Here is a 17,239-nt window from a genome sequence, read left to right as displayed (position 1 = left end):
GTGTCTAAGCACAGCTGCTAAAGGCTCCACATTGTACATTTCCATTTATATATATGTATGTGTTTATATATTTCCTGGTAACAGACCTTCGTCCTGGTAAGCCAGAGAGGGATAAGTCCAGGCCATTGATTCTGTTTGTGTTTACATCAGTGCTGAGTATCTGTCTGTGTGGTCAGCCACATATATACACTATATGTGCTGTGCACTTGCATGTGCCTGCTGGGAATAGATGTTTCTTCTCAACAACAGATGGTCCTGGGCCCTCAGAGCTGTAGCAGCTTCACCTCTATCAGGCATCCAAATTATGCAACACCCCAGCAGATATACCCAGGTTTCAGACATCCTTCTTGAAGGGAATGGAAGTGCTTTGGGGTGTCAACACCATCCCCACACTGCTGTTTCATTAGTTGATCTCTGTACTGGTAGAGGGACCAAGGCAGTCCACCAAAAGAAGTGTTCTGTGGGAATCTAGGCAACATGGAAAGCTTGTTGCTTTATCTTCTTTTGCAAAAGGAAAAATCATACAGACTTACACAAGATTTCCATAATGTAAGGTCCATGTGAGTATCTGGGTGCTTGCCAGGTGCTCTGAGCAGGAGCGGCTGTCCTACTCCTCTGCCCTGAATCCATAGCTTTACTTGCTGTGCTCTCATCCCGGGAAAAATACAGAGAGGATTTGAAAGGAACGAAGCAATGTGTAATCCTGTTCAGATCCAGCAGTAGGATGTGTATATGGATGTTAATTAGGAAAGGTGAGAGGACCAGATTTTCATCTATACCATGACCCATGAGAAGCAACCTATGGAAGGGGGTGCGTTGCATCACTGTTAATGCAATGATGCCAGGTGACCTATCACAAGCTTCTCAAAGAATATTTTTTAGTCCAGTCTGGTAGCCTCCTCAGTGCCTTATGGTCACCTTCTCTGAGATTTCAGGTCACTTGTCCCTGTGTATTAGGATGTTCCCATTGGCCTATGTCCCTCTGTCCTCCGGTTCTCCTCTTTAAGGTACTGGCCCAGGAATTTCTTCCAGTTCCCTATTTTTTACATCACATTTGCTATTTCTCTGACCTTTCTTTGCTTTCTATCCCACACATCACATCTTTCTCTGCTGATCAGTGTTCATGGGATCATAGCATATGCCAAGTTGGAACAGACCCATCAGGATCATCAAGTCCAATGCCTGTCCCTGTATAGGGCACCCCCAGGATCGTACCATGTGCCTGAGAGCTTCTTGAACTCAAGCAAGCTTGGTGATGTGACCACTTCTCTGGGGAGCCTGTTCCAATACTCAGCTGCTCTTGGGGTAAAAAACCTTTTCCTAATATCTAACCTACACCTCCACTGATTCAGCTTTCTACCATTTTTCTGAGTTGAGTGTAGGTGTCACAGGGCTCAGTGTTGCCACATTGTCTCTCACCTAGGTCGCTTGGGGGTTCTCTGTCTGCAGGGGCTCTCCTGTCTGGTTACATGTGGCATCTGTATGGGACCTAGTCGCTCATCATTGACCCTGACTACTAAGCATAACTCCTTCTCCACAAAAGTGGGCATAACCTCTGCACTTCACAGCTGACCTCACCTTTTTGACTGTCCACAGCACCTGATACCTTCCGTCTGCATTCAGCAGGGCATGCACATTCTCATCCATAAAAGGGAACCTAGGTGTGTACTTCTGTACATCAGAGACTTCATACCCTGCTCTTTTCTCCTGAAATAGCAGTAAGACTACAGGCTCTAGAGAGATTTTTCTTCAGTTTTGGAGGAGACTGTGAGGTCTGGAAGTTTGAGAAGAGGTTAGGACCTCTTTGAGAAGGAGTTAAGACCTCTGAACTAATTTTCTGCTATTCTGTTTTTCATAGGAAACAAATCTGTGACTTACAGCCCAAACCTGCCATAAATACTGTCTCTAGGGGAGCTTGACAGGGTGGAGAAGTTGCTTGGTGGGAGCCTCACCAAGTTGAGCAAAGGCAAATGCACAGTCCCACTCTCATGATGGAATAACCAGAGGCCACATGTCAGGATGGGCAGAAAGCAGCTTTGCAGAAAAAAAGAAGATAGGTCCTGGATTCCTCCCTCCATCTTGGCACTGATGAGCCTACATCTGGGCACTCTGTCCACTTTGGGCTCCCATGTAGAATGGACATGGACACATGGCATGGACACATCCAAGAGAGTGGGGCAAAAAGGTCTTGGCTGGTCAGGGGCTGGAGCACAGTGGCTGAGGGAGTTGGACTGGTTCAGCCTGGACAAGGGGAGGCAAAGAGGATAGCAACTTTGTTGCTATCTACTTCTGCCTAATGGGAGATTACAGAGGGTATGGAGCCAGATTCTTCTTGGAGGTGCACAAACACCAGCTGGAACAGTGATAAACTCCAGACAGATGTGGGGGGGAAAAAAGTCACCAAGTTGGTAGTAAAATATTAGGGCAGAGGAGTAAAGGAATGAGTAGGATCCTCATCCTTGTAGATATTAAAAACTCACCTGAACAAGACCCAGAACAACCTGCTCTAAACCGGCCCTACTTTGAGCTGTGAGTAGTTTAGAGATCTCCAGAGGTACTAGCCTGAATTATCATGTATGCTTATGGTTCTTTATGAGACTCTGGGTAGATTTTTTTCCTGACAGTATTCCTCTTGAGAAGTGCAACCCAGAATTACAGACTAAAATAACAATACCTGTCCTGATGACCATGTCATCAAAAGACCACTTCTGCACCCCAGTCTGGGACTTCACCTTTACTCACCCAGTCTTGGTCTGACTCTTCAACCTTCTGCAGCACCAGGGAGACCTGCTGGGTATAACCATCCTCTTTCCTCCCTACATCCTCCAGGTTATCCTGCATAGTGTTGGATATGTTGACCTCTTAAATTATTCCTGGATATTTCAAAGTCATATATGAGATCTCAAGCTTATAGGTTTGGCCTAAACCCCACCAGTTTTAGGGGGAGAGTGGGAATGGGGGAGTGTTTTTCTTTGTTTTTCATAGATAACTTGTGGAGTCTGTCTTCTTGTCTTGTAGGATGTGAACTTTCACAAATCCTGTTTTCAAGCTTTCCCATTCAGCCACAAAAGGATGGATTTTATTTCCAGTTTAAAAATGTGGAACTTCTCTGTCAGAAAGAAGATAGATTACAAAGAAGCACTGCTTTGAAATTCAGATAATGTTGCTGCTGTGCTTTCCAGATTCAGCTATTCACACTCCATAGCTTCTTCCTATATTTGAGAATACAGGAGGATTTCTTTCAGATCTTTTTTCTCCCAGAGGACTGAAAGGGTGAGAGTTATGGAGCTGGAGACAGTGGAAGGCTCAGAGGTCCTGGAGTACATTAGATATAAAGTTCTTCTCAGAATAACACAAATCTCAAAACTGAAACTTGAAAAGGGGAAAAAAATAAAAGTGTTTGCTCTGAGACAAACAATAGAAGATGGAAAGACAGATGGGATAGAAAAGATTTCATCCACAGCCACCTTTCCACTTGTCCTCAATCTTCCTGGCAGCAGGATAGAACCCAACCCAGCTTGTACCTCAGCAGTGTCACCTCAATGTCATACCTCTTCAGCTAGTACAGAACCTTTCTTACTATAATATTTGCATTCGTTATCAGTTAGCAGCATAGGATTTTTCAGACTGAAAGAAACATCATGGGGATGGGAGCAGAGAGTGGCAGATGCATGGCAGGTTGTGAAAGTGTGAGTGCCTAATTTTCCCTTCATTTTCAAATTGGAAAAGAAGCACCAAATGTAGCTAAAAGGAGTCACATTCAAAAGCTAGCAGGACATGTGCCTCACCTACCATGTGTTTGGTTGATGAAGGTTGAGCTGCAGGATTTTCCAATGTGCTTGCATGGCAAGTGGATGGGAGGGAAATCCTTTCAGGGTATGTAAGCATGCAGGAACCATATCTGCATGAGGAGACTATCTTAAGGAAGCCTGAGATGAAGCCTCAATAGATCTATAACAGTATAAAATAGAATGGAAGGAAATCTTTGAGTGGTGTCTACTGATAGAGAGCTCACATGCCAAGAGATGAGAAAAGCACTCAGTTAACTGTGTGGTTCCTGGAAAAGACCTGCAACACTGGCTTCAGGCAGTCCTTTTGCAGCTGTTAGACCATAGCAAAAAATTAACAATAAAATGTACTGGGAATATGGTAGCTAGACTAGTAGGAGAGAGGTCTGAGCTGCTGTGATTTAACCTATCCAAGAAATTAACTTACTGTAGACACTAAAGCTGACTGTTCCAGGAAAGCTGCCAGAAAGTAATGAAAGCAAATAGGGACTTTGTAAAAAAAAGTGAATTCTCTGTTATCTGAGAGGAAATGCAATGAGTTTGGAAGAGAATGACAGAAGATCTTTCTACATCTAACCTCTAAAAGCCCTGAAGTATATTAGCTAAGGAAGATTTAATTGTGTGCAAGCAGCACTGCTGGTAGAGAGTTAAGAACTTTCACCTGGAGTTGGGGGAACTTTTATAACAGATTAAAGATAAAGGACTTAAAAAACCCAAACATAACAAAACAACAAGCCACTAGGAAAAAAATGCTTTTCTGACACTGTGTTTCTGGAACAGATTTTTAACACTCCCACAATAGAAAACAAAGCACCCCTACAAATCTTCTGTACTTTAATCAAATTACAAGGAGTGGTATTAATTATATGGAGTAAATAGATAGGAATGGAAATTGCCTAGACTTCTGGAGTTAGAAGTTCAGGCTATATTTCGTTGCTTACCAACAGAGAACAAACTATCAGTATTGACAATCAAAAGAGCAGCACAGATGATTACATTTGCTTTAATTAGTTTCAAGGAATCTTGATCAAAATTAAAAACCAAAGTGCTGTGAGCAAGCTGTTGTGCTAGCTCAGAAAGCAGAATGGTTTTGATAGTGCTTTCAAACTGGAAGGGCAGGGAGAGACCCTGCCAGCTGAGAAGGCTTGACAGCTTGGTTCAGACTGAAGGTAGGCTTTGTGGAAGCTGTAATCCAAGCAAAGTCTCTCATTCTGAATCTTGGGCATTACTTAAAGAGGGAAAACTGATGTGAATTTGTCGATGCTGAGAAACCTCTTAAGGTCTGTGGTCCGCTTCTGCTAGATAGACAGCCAAATGCTGGAATCTCTTCTCCAGCTGAGCACAAACATCAGCTTGCTGGCCAAAGTTCTTTGTTTGTGCTAGAAAGCGGTATTTGCTTCAAAAGAAGCTGAATGTAATCTGATTTTGTTATTTAAATGAATAAAAGAAATTTTAACCTGCCTGCACTGTGCAGGCAGGCATCGAAAACTGTGGTACTTGTATTAGGCCCCATGAATGGGACAGCCAAAAAAGAACAGGGTGTAAAACGTACATGTGGCCTGGTGATGGTGTCATTTACAAATATGCTTTCAGATGTGAGTGCAAAGAGCAGCCCTGCTGGTGCCAGTGTGCAAGGAAGATCACAGAAAAGAACACAAGTCCCTACAACACTGAGCAAGCAAAGCCAAGGCTGAGAGCTCTGTGCACACTGAGTTATTTTTTGCCATTTAAACAGGAGACAGAGTAGGTAAGTTAGTTGGGAAAAGAAACTTGGAATGCTGTTTTCTCAGTAAAATAAAAGACTAAATATTTCAGACTTCCATCAAACAGTGGAACAAGGTATTCATTCTTTAGTCCTTAATCATGGTATTCACTAGCCAACATGAGCAGCTACAGGAAATAAAAGATCTACTTCATCTTAAACTTGCCACTGGAATGCAAATCCCTTAGTAAAGGATAAAGGTAGATGTCATTCCAAGTAAATAAAAATTGTGGTATCTTCAGTGTTCCCATATCAATCCAGCCACATAAAGAAATGGATTTTTAGCTATGGTATTACTGAGGAGAGTTGAACACGACTGTAGCAGTCACTAATCAGGATGATGATATCTCAATTTATTTACCAATGGGATGTGTACTTGCAACTGTTGTGGCAAAAGTGGACTTGATCATTAATTTCTGTGGGAATCCCATGCTCCTTCTGGATAATTTGCCTGTCAAAACGTTACCAGATCATTATACTATAAAAGAATGAGCTGTCCTGGCAAATTTATAGCAGATTAAATTTGAAATTAGAGTGGATATTCAAGACAAAAGTGAAATTGTGGAAAGCAAACCACAATGGTTTAAATGTCATGGACTATAGTAGCAGGCAGAACGGTGATCTGTGAGCAGAAGGGGTGATCTGCACATCTCAGAGCCACGATGAACCCCTTCATCAGACAAAGGAGGTAGCCTGGCATGTACACAGAGAGGCCCAGAGATGATGAGCCATCCCTGAAGATGGTCACAGTACTGCTTCAGTATGTCATGAGATTTTTAAAGCTGGATTACTTTATTAGGTCTCAGAGGGTCCTGTGCACAAACCTGGAGGTAGCTGGAGGCAGATAGAGGTACTGGTGGAGGAAGAGAGGGAAATCAACCTCTGGGAGAACTATTTATCCTCTAGCAGGGAAATGATCAAGCTCTAGCTGATGATTTGGCTGCCTTCTAGAATACCTAAGGCTTCCTTGGGATAATAAGGTCATTCCTCAAGAGGATGACTGTCAATGGGAAATTAATCCATTTGATTTTAGAAAATAAAATCAGAAGTTGGGGTCAGGACTCAGGGGAGACTGCAACTCAAGAGTTGGTCATTTTTTTGCAATGCTATCAGATGGTTTTTGCTAAGTTCATGACCTCCTGGTATAGAAAAAATCAGAATTAATTGTTTTTTTCCTCCCCTTTCCATTTATCATGTATGTAAACCTTCTGCTAAAAGAACAGGCTTACTTCTACGTGCAGAAAAAAAAATCATAGTAACATAAATGGTGCAGAATCTAACTTGTGTGAGAATTCTTGACATTGCTGATAAAGCTGGAGTTTCTATCATTGAAATGGGCTATGTTTGGCAGAATGACATGATTAATTTTGTTTAGTGCAATCCTTTGTGCTTTGCAGGTATTGCGATGTCTGAACTGGTGCCTTCAAGTCTGCAGAGGTTAATGCCACAGTGCACTGCAATTAGATGATGATTTTAAAAGGTAATTATCTAAGGAAATGGAAATGGAGGTGAAAGAAGTGGAAGTGTGAGTTACTTAGAATACCCTTTAACTTAAAACAGCAGAATTAATTGAGCTTGATCAAAGCTACTTTTAAAATTGCTATGCAGTCTTTATTGGTTTTGAAAAGATGCAGCAAAGCATCTGCAAAAGCATCAGATTTTTTGACATGTGGACAGTAAACATCAAGTTTATTTCATGAAAGGGATCATCGATATGTGAAAAAGATCTTATTTTAATTTTGCACAAAGATTAAAAACATTGCTTTTTTTTTTTTTCTTGGTTAAGATGCCTGCTCAAATGCAATTATTGTAATCTAATAAAAAGAAAAATTGATGCATTATCTCAAGCTACCCAGAAATGTATCAGTTAAGAGCTCTAGGAAGGGATGGGATGTGAAATCTCGCAAGCACTCTTAACACCAGATGGGTCCCTGCACATGCCTCTAGGGAAACAGGACTTTTCCTTCTTCAGCTCCTCGGAGGTTTTGCAGCACGGCCCTGCCAGATGAGTTGCCCACGCTGGATCCTGGATGCTGTGAGGTGGGTGTGGGCAAGGTGACCATGGCTGCTCTGCTCTGGCAAACCTTCCCACTGGTCTGTGCACCCTCATACAGCGTTGCCTGGGTCAGAGGGAGCAAGTAAAAAAAGTTTTTTTTACAAAGAAGTGGAAGCATCTCCTTGAGCTGTGGTAGAAAACACAATGTTACATGAACAGAGTGGCAGCTTATTTGTATTTGCCCGGAGTGATTTTGATGAAAGTGTGTTGTTTTTTGGGTTTTGGTGGTTTGGCTTGGGTTTTTTCTTTTTGTTTGATTGGAGTTTTTTTCTGTTTTTGTTTGCGTTTTGGGGAGTGGGTTAGGTTGTTTTTTCTTTGTTGTTGGTTTGGGGTTTGTTTTGGGTTTTTTTTGCAACAATGTCTTTAAGAAGGGAGTGTCTTCTGCCAGCTGAATCCAACTTGAGGATACAAAGTAACCCATTCTGCACATATTGTTCCTATGGAAACTAATGCACTTTGTAGGGGGGGGGGGGGAAAGAGTAACAGGGAGAAGCAAAATTAAAACTAGAACAAGAAGCTAATAAAATAGGATAATTCTATACCTTTTGTTGTCATTTGTCTTTGAAGATTTTTATATCTCACTGAGGGCTGTCACACCCATGACTGTAAGGCAGCCTCTTTAAGTGCTGAGGTAAACAAGACTTTAATAAAGACTTTAATAATACGATGCTGAACGCATGAGTTACTTTGTAGAGACTGCTTAGTGCTAATTGTCCTTGCTCCAGAGGCTTCAGGAGCTCACATTGGAGACTATGACATTCAGATAAAAATAAATATTATTGAAATTCTAGGATGGAGTCTAGTGCAAGTGCAACATCCTGTCACTTTCCTTGGCTCTGTTGAGAACATTTGTGAGGCTGAACACTTCTGCTCCACAGAAAGGATGCAAGGGCTTGGCACTGTAAATACACAATTTAATCTCTGCCTTTTGCACAGGAATCCTGGTTTGTAGAACAACTTTACCATCAGGTTCAAGTATGACTGGCCAAATTTCTGTTATCTGTAATTCCTTAAGGTTCCAGACAGCTGATTTTTGGATCATTGAGAATACTACAAGGTGCAAGAAAGCTTCTTGAGATATTGAAAAGGTGCCCATAAATAAGATACCAATTGCTATGTCTATTCCTTCCAGGCATCCAAAATGCCTAAAGATCCAGATCTACCTACATCTTTAGGCATTTAAAAAATGTTTGCAAGCTTGTACATAGAGATTAGTTCTGAAAGTGGGACTTGGACATGTAATACCCTACAGGCCTGTATTAAAAAAACTCTCCTATATAAAGAAAGCAGCAGAAGAACAAAGAACCTTACAGTCTTCCAATCTCCTTGTTAGATGCACACTGCAGCAGCACATTGTGCTTTGCCTACAGGTCTGTGTGATGAAATAAAGCAAGCAAATTCAATGTATAATAATGATAGCTGTTTCCAGAACTGTCAGAGCTCTGCAGTGCCCAGGCCAAACGCCCCCAAAAGCCTTTATTCAGCTATTTTTCCCCCCATACTCTGCACAGATTTTATAACCTTTATTGACTTTCCAAATGTTTACACTTGGAACATTCATTTGTCAAAGCTGCTTGCTTGCATCTGCAATCAATCTCTGTGGTTTTAGTGCCACGGACAGCAATAGGAAAGCCTTATTTTAAACATCACTTAAACCTTGTGTTAGTCATTGTTACTAAGTAGGGGAGGCTGGAATAATCTACACACTGTGCATGCTCAAAATTATGTCAAAGAACCTGATTAGTGTAACTTGTCACAGCACTTCAGGTTTCTTGGATAGACAGATTTCTGTGCATCTTTGCTCAGACAGAGTAAATTGCTGACACAAAGAACAGGTGCAACTTTACTTGTCACAGCGCTTCCAATGAGGCTCAAAACTCTTCAGAATAGGGAAACTGAGGGTCAGTTTGCTGAGTACTCTTCCAGTTCATCTAAAAATCCTGTCAGCAATTTGTCCTATTGGGAAGATTCCAGTGTCTTCAATATTTCCCCAGCCTTAAGACCAAAAAAAAAGCAGGCAATTGGGCTTTAGCTGAAAGAAGGCACACACTCTTCTCACTGTGAACACCTTTAGAAATAATATACGTGTGCATTCAGCTATAGGGCAAACTCTGACCTGGATGCAAGGGCCAGCAGTCACTGTCTTTCCAAAGAGCTCACAAGCTGTAAATCCAACCATAGAAAAATGCATTCTGGTTTCCTTGTGACATGGTGCACGTGAGCAAAGGCTTCTTGTTTTGTATAGACTCTGGGCTATTTTTGTTTTTCACTTGACTTCTGCCAACAGTCTCATGCATTTATACATCTCATTCCCCAAGTGCCTGAGCATCTCACAACCTGCTACAAATCTCCTCTCAGACATCCTATCAAGGGGTGGCAGCAGTGTAAGCGACCTCGGCTTATGGATGGCCCAGATTCAGGCCATCAAATTTCTGTCATTGTGACAGGTGTTTTGTTGCCTCCTGACTGTTTTTAGAGCATGACAAGTGCCTAATCCCAGGTAATGAGAAACAGAGGGGTATGGGCTGATTTTAGGTCTTCTAAATCCCTGAATCACATCCCATTCCACTGTACCCTTCACATACAGCTTCTGCAGGCTGCCAGGTGACCTTTCAGCATGCTGAGCCATGCACAGGGGCTTTGTGGCAGAAGAGAGAGTTGGACTGATATCCAGTTATGTACAGAAGATGGCCAGCTGATTTCTATTTCAACAGCAAGTTGAAATGCAGACATTGAAAGACGAACCCTCTACATCACGAGCCTGGCTTCCTCCTGTTCTGCTTTGCCACCTAAACCTGCAAACATTCATACACCTGTACTCACAGTTTCCATAAACCTCAACTCCAAATTTTAAAATGTCCAGGCACTGCTCCTAGATGGAAGGTGCAGGGCCTGAAAGCTGTTGCTCACCTTCTCCTGTCACCTTGTTCAAAGCCACAACAACACTGTGGCTTTGGTCTTGCCTTGGCACCTAAAATGTCAAGCTGAGGCATACTGTTCTGTGGTTTAGTTGCTGATAAGGGCTGTAGATCAAAGTTACTTCTTGAGTATAAGTCCACTCAGATGTGGCTGATATACACATTGATTAATGTCTTCCCTCTGTCTTTGCCCTGCCTCATGGTCCACATCTATCCATTTTCCATCAACACTTCCATTCTCTGTTTTTGTGGCATGCTGATGATAACAGTTTCCATTGATCAAATACCTATACTAACTTTGAGGTTAACATGTCATTGACCTTCCACCTGTCCATTCAGCTGCTCACTTTTCCCTTATTCTCTTGATCAGAATCACAGAATCACAGAGTCATCTGGGTTGGAAAGGACCTCTGAGATCATCAAGTCCAACCCTTAATTCATTACCACTGTGGTTCCTAGATCACAGCACTGAGTGCCACAACTTAACCCTGTTTTGCAGAAACTGAGACGCTTTGCTTCTCCCTCATCAGGCCATGAAGTACCATGAGCTCTCCTTACCAGAAAGGCATCTGTCATAAACTATCTGTCACATATATAAGGATTCTCAACCACAGCCATCCCTCCAGGTGATTGGAAAATAGACAGCATCATTTAAAAACCAATAACATCACCAAGCAATACTTTTGCCCTCATTGCCTCACTTACCAAGGAATTTTTTCACTCTGGATCTTGTTCAGCTGGACCCTGCTTGGGTATTTTTGGAGCAGGGTGCTGTTCCCAGCCCTTTCTAAATATCCAGCATCCTTATGCTGTTTCCTTCTCTAAGGAAGATGAGCAAAGAACTGAGCATTGGCATTACAAGAAAAGGTGGGTGCCAAAGCAGTAAAAATAGCTTGGGAAGAGTTCTTCCTGCCCACTCTGCTCCACCCAAGCTCTAGTTAATTTTTCACCTTCAGCTTTACTGTCTTCTGTACGTGGGCCAAGGAAAACTGACTTTATCTAATGCCAAGCTTCTTTCAGGAGAAGAAAGTTCTTTCTTTTTTTGGAAGTAAAAAGTTCTTACATTGGTTCTGTTTCCCATGGAGCCATGGAAAGAGATGACTTCTCTAACCAGCTTTCTAATCCCAAGCACTGTAGAAAGCGTTCAGAATTGTCTGCTTGAGCCCCATGCTGAGCCCTGTCTCTGATTCAGCTGAACTTTGCAACACTGCTGCAGTTTTTCTCTCAGAGAAGACAACTGCAGCTTGGATTTCTTCTTCCCTCCATGCTGAGCTAGACATTTGCATGCAGCAAGGGCAGATTCCCACTTAGACTGGAAGCTGCTGAGGTTGGTTCCAGGATCCTGTGACAAAGCCAAGAGGGAGGGCCCAGCTGGTGGCACCTGTGCTGAGGTGCTTTTTCAAGCAACAGAAGAGCCACTTCCCAAGCTCCACTGCTGAATCCTATCCCAGGTGTTTCAGGTGCTGGGTAGAGATTCTACTCCTGCTTGTAGGCCTCATGCTTGCTGCAGACAGCTCCGTGATGCCATGAGAGTTCAGAACTGGTTGTTTTCTGGAGCTCTAGGAAAACTTCTCATAGAAGACCAGTCCTGATTTTGGGCTATTCAGTCACTGGAAAATCAGAGCAAAAGCAGGAGAGCTCCAAATTTACAAAAACTAGAAATTTAATTCTCTCTCCTCTCCCTCGCCCATCAAAAAAAATCAAACTGTGAAGCTGCTCATCAAGGGATATTATTAATGCCAAGAATGTAATAGGAGACAAGCCCACATCAGCTGCTTTTATGGCTATGGAGAAGGTGCTGAGTTGCAGCAGTGAAAATTCATATAGCAGTGTTTTAGAAAGGTTAGAAATCCACATCTCCCAGCTGTAGGGCAGACACTACTTGGTGGAAATCAGGAAATAAGTTTTTTTAGACAGGTTGCTTTTTCATAAAGGGTCTTATGCCTTCCCTGTAGCAAAAAGGTTATCAGCAGTTATTCAATCCTGTCTAGCAATCCTGCTTTTATTAGCATTTCATACTCTACACTGATTTCCAACTGCAGCCACTAACATCCTGGGGACCCATACTGCTTAATCATCTGGCATTACACTAAAAATTCCTATTTAGTAAAACTGGTATGTTATGCAAAACCAAAGATCATTTATGTTTCCAGTTCCTTTCCCACTGCTCTCACTAGTGCTAATACTTCGAGCAGTTTTGGTCTCTCTACCCCCCCTCAGCAGTAACTCTGAGAGGAGTAATGCCTCCTGGGCAGAATGTTTTTCTTCACCCATCATTCACAGAATGCCCTTCCTGGAAGGCTGTTCTGACATGAGTTATTTGGCTGAACAAATGAATCTTTGTTTTAGATCCCATCGGATATGTTTTCATGGATACTTTATTTTGCAGTGTAATTAATGCTATTAGTGTGTTAATATCATCAAATCCCTCGGTACGCTGCTGCCAATGTCCCCCTGTGTGCCTTACCTGGAATATGTATTCAAGTCAAGCAAGGGTCAGAAAGAGAAAAAGCAGAGGCCAGAAGCTGAAAAATCTGAGGCATTAACTCTGAAGGTTACATCTTTGCAGGGAAATCCCTGCTCAAACTGGGGCCTCACTTGGCACCAGAGTTCTGTGATGCATCCCATAGATCTATCTTGTGCCTCACCAGTTTTGCCATTCTTGCTAGGTTCACCAAAGCTACCACAGCTGGGGCAGTATAAAGAAGCAGCACACAAAAATCACCATACATACCTGGCACGTTGCATGGCTTCTTCCTGATGCTTTCCCCCCCACCTGAGTCTCCTGAGCATTGCGGGGTTATAGCTTCAGAGATGGTATGCTGAAGTCACAGCCCATCATGCCACATCACTAACTATACACCTTTGAACTACATTCCTCTGCCTTCTGGAGTTATGGATCCCATGTGGAATTACTGGCAATATGTCTGGGAAGGATTTGGGACCAGCACTGCAGAGGTAGCATAGGGCAGCAGCAGCAGATGGCCTGAAGTCCCTGTGCATCCAGCTGGACAGATGACAGCTCATCCTGCCTGGGGGCAACAGGCAACACTGGTCTCCCTGTCCAGACATGATTTTCATGATTCCTGTATCTCTGTGTCTCTCTCTTGCTGCCCAATTCCAACACATGCCAACAGGAACCAATTGCAGAGACCATGAGACTGCAGGCAAACAAAAATTCACTAACTTGTACACTTGCTTATTTTTAAACTTAATTAAACCAAGAAGTTGTCCTTGCTGAACAACTTTCAGCTTAGTGCCTGTAACAAGAGACTTACAAAATAATCAAGTCTATCTTGAATTTATTTTGCTCCTTCTCAAATGGAAGGTTTCACTTGGCTTTGGGCTCATACAACAGCTTTTCAGCCGAAAGTATTTCTTATTTTTCATTCCCTCCTACCCAGAACAATTCTAAACTATGAATGCAATTTGGAAATGATCAGCATTTGACACTGCTGCAATTATATGGTTAAACAAGTGACACTGTTTTCACAACTTAAAAATGTTTTCCTGTATTTTCTGCTAAAGTTAATTCATAAACAGATTTTTTTCTCTCAAAGCTCCATTTATCTGTGTAAACTTATTGTGGGGTTTTTTAAGCTAAATAAAAGAGCCTTTGCTAGCTTCTAGTTCAGTGGGTGTTCTTTTCATTATGAGTGCAGAGAATGTCACAACAAGTTTGTTCATTTGAGATTTCTTAAAATAAACATACTGAGAAAGCTGAAAACTGTAAGTAGGCATTTACATTTAAAACCACCAAGTTAAATGCTGAGGAAAATTAGCTTCCTTAGCAAAAAGATATGCCTCATAACGTCATTACTCGATTTTTCCAGGGGGGCAATATATTGTTAAATTACTAGGAACACATGTGGGAAAACTTATTTATTTATGTGAATGCAAGAGAAGATTGTTTATCGATTAAGGTCTCCACTTTATATATTCAAATATTCACTAATATAACATTTTACCTTCAGAAAAGTCTTACCAAAGCATTGGACCAAACCCAGCATTACCAAATTAGCTGCACTCTGCATTAAGCTCTGCAGACAAAGGTGCATGTAAGACAGACATCAACTCATTCCAGAGAGAGAAATCCAACAGAAACACAACAGTACTTATCAAGAAAGAGCACGCAATAGCTTGAAACCCCAAAGCTTACATGACAATTTTCATCATATCCTGGAGCAAATAAGGAACTGATTCACCTCCAGAGCTGTCCCCACCAGGCTGCAAGTCCCAGAGATGGGTTTTGATTTAAATTACTTTCTCCACTTCCTTCTTTTTTTGGAGGCTAGAAAGAAATCTGTAAGTCCTGGGAGGATGTGATTTATATATCTTCCTTCATCACTCCACACCTTGCACCTGGGTGACTACAGTAGCATTTGTACCCTTATCTCTCATTGTCCCAGATGGACAAGAATCAAGAGAAATGGCTTCCTCTCTTGTTAACTAAATGTACTGACAGTTAATATTGGTTTTTCAGCATATGCCTCTGGGTTTTCATGTGGCAAAAGACAGATTTTCCCCCTGGGAGCCTCTTCTTTACAAGCTCAGACACCTTTTTTTTTTTTTTTTTTTTTGTACATAGAAAGTGCAAAACTCATTTGTTTGGACCTGGCACTCATCTCTCAGCAGGAGGGGAGCAGCTGCTTTCATGAGAAAACAGCGGCTTGCTGCCATCAGCACAGGCATTTTACTAGAGGGGCTTGCTTGCATAAAGAAGTTAATTTGCTACAGTCTTTAAAAAGAGGCAACTTATCATAGCCAGCCGTGCAGTGAGCGCTGGGCAGGGAAGATAAATTTCTACATTTTTTTCAGAATTAAATCTGCTAATTAAGACCGCATTGCTGCTTGCTAGACAATTTGCATTGATATCTAATATTTCCCACATGTACTTGCCAGAACTGAATGAACTGAATGTTTCAGCCTGTTTGCAACTCAGGCATTAACTTCCTCTGCTTCCCAAAACCCTGGGTTTTGAGACACAGACCTCTTGCTAGTGCTGCATGAAGGGCTGTGCCTTTGTAGACCTCCTTTTTAGAGAAATATTTCTCCAGTGTTGTTATTTATAGGCATACCCAGCCAGAGTTGTGCCCCCCTCCCTATCTGAGAGTAGAGATCTTATGAGGGTGCAGGAAAGGTAAGAAGGAGATGCTGGCTGTGTTTCAAGACACTTAGCTAATATGTACATGGGACTGCAGGACCCCTGGGAGACTAGTAATGGCTGAGAACTGAGAAAGGCTGCAATACTCTTCCGTCTCATCCACAAAGACAGAAGATGTTTTCCACTGAAGAGACTTAAAAAGGCAAGTGTGAGAATGCAACTTTCCTTCTGTGCATGCTGGCTGATATCTCCTTAACTGGTGATATCAGAAGAGCTCTGCATCTGATGCTTTGGTTATGAGGAAACATTCCTACAATGCCTGGCAAATGACCCAATACAGGATGCAGGAAAGGACTTAGGAAAGGAAAGAAAAGGAAGACAGGAAAAATGCTCCCATCTAAGTGACTCACTGAACCGGTACTCTGACACTTGCTACCACCCAGGGTGTGGAGGCATACATCTCTCATGGGCTACTTTGAAGCTGGGCAGAGGACTCATAAAAAAGAGGCCAGGTCCAGGCAGCTGGGAGAGAGAGGGGTGACCCCGTTAGGCTGAGGCAGCTGGGAAAAGAATTGTCTTTGGAACTAGTACTCAGCTGGCAGATGGATTCTTGCATGGTCCCATATTCTGGTAATTCCCCGTGAAATTCTGTCCTGCTTGTGCTGGCCTCACATAGCCTTTAAAGAACCCTAAAAGCAACTCCTCATTTTTGGACTTATAATGACAATACTGTTGTCCCTCTGCTCTGACAGCCAAAAGCAGGCTGGGGAACAAGCAGAAAGCTAAGGAGGTGATCAGGCTGGAGGAGGTGAAGGAAGGCTTGGATGGCAGAACAGGCAGTGCCAGTATGAATATGGTAATTGTCTGGAGGCCTTGGAATGCAAAACCATTAGCACTTGTTTGCCATTGCAACCCAAGGGAAGTCAAAATACACCTTCCAGAACACTGCAGGTTCTGGTGTTTCTAAACTCTGCTTTAATTCATAAATAGAATTGACAGTCAAAAAGGTTGAGATTTTACTGCAAAATCCCTCTTTCCAAAACACTTGGTCCCTCCCAGTGCTATAAAAATCATCCAAACTTTGTGATAGTGCTGATTGAGGTTAATTTCCAGTGATGCAAAATCAACCTACAGCAAAGTAAACATTACACATTTGGCTTTAAAAATGCTGAAGCCAAAACAGTGCTGCTGCAAATGGCAAGGTCCATTAAAATGAAAATGGAATAAAAATGAATGTTATTATGTTTGTCTAAAGCCAAAATGGAATCAAACAGAGAAAGTTTTGAAGCAGCGTTTTCTGTCACTGAGCAAATCATGAAGAGGACTGAAACACACAAGCTTGACATTATTTGAAAAAGCTGGGCAAGATGAAAAGATTCGTCTTGACACTTATTCATGGGTGGATAATTTTGCTGAATGGATTTTTGGAGGGGAAACTGGTTTCGACTTTTTTGTGAGGATTCTACTTAATGAGCCAGCAAGAAAGACCAGGGATGGGCACTGGAGCAAGTGCTGAGCTGCTGAGCCTCCACTATCCTGCTGTGTCTGACAGGAAGACTGCTCTTATTGCTAGCTCTTTTCACTTGATTACAAGACTGTCAGACTTCAATT

The sequence above is a fragment of the Calypte anna genome, chromosome 3 (assembly GCF_003957555.1).
Source record: "Calypte anna isolate BGI_N300 chromosome 3, bCalAnn1_v1.p, whole genome shotgun sequence".
Classification (NCBI taxonomy): Eukaryota; Metazoa; Chordata; class Aves; order Apodiformes; family Trochilidae; genus Calypte; species Calypte anna.
Note: the sequence above shows the minus strand (reverse complement) of the source record.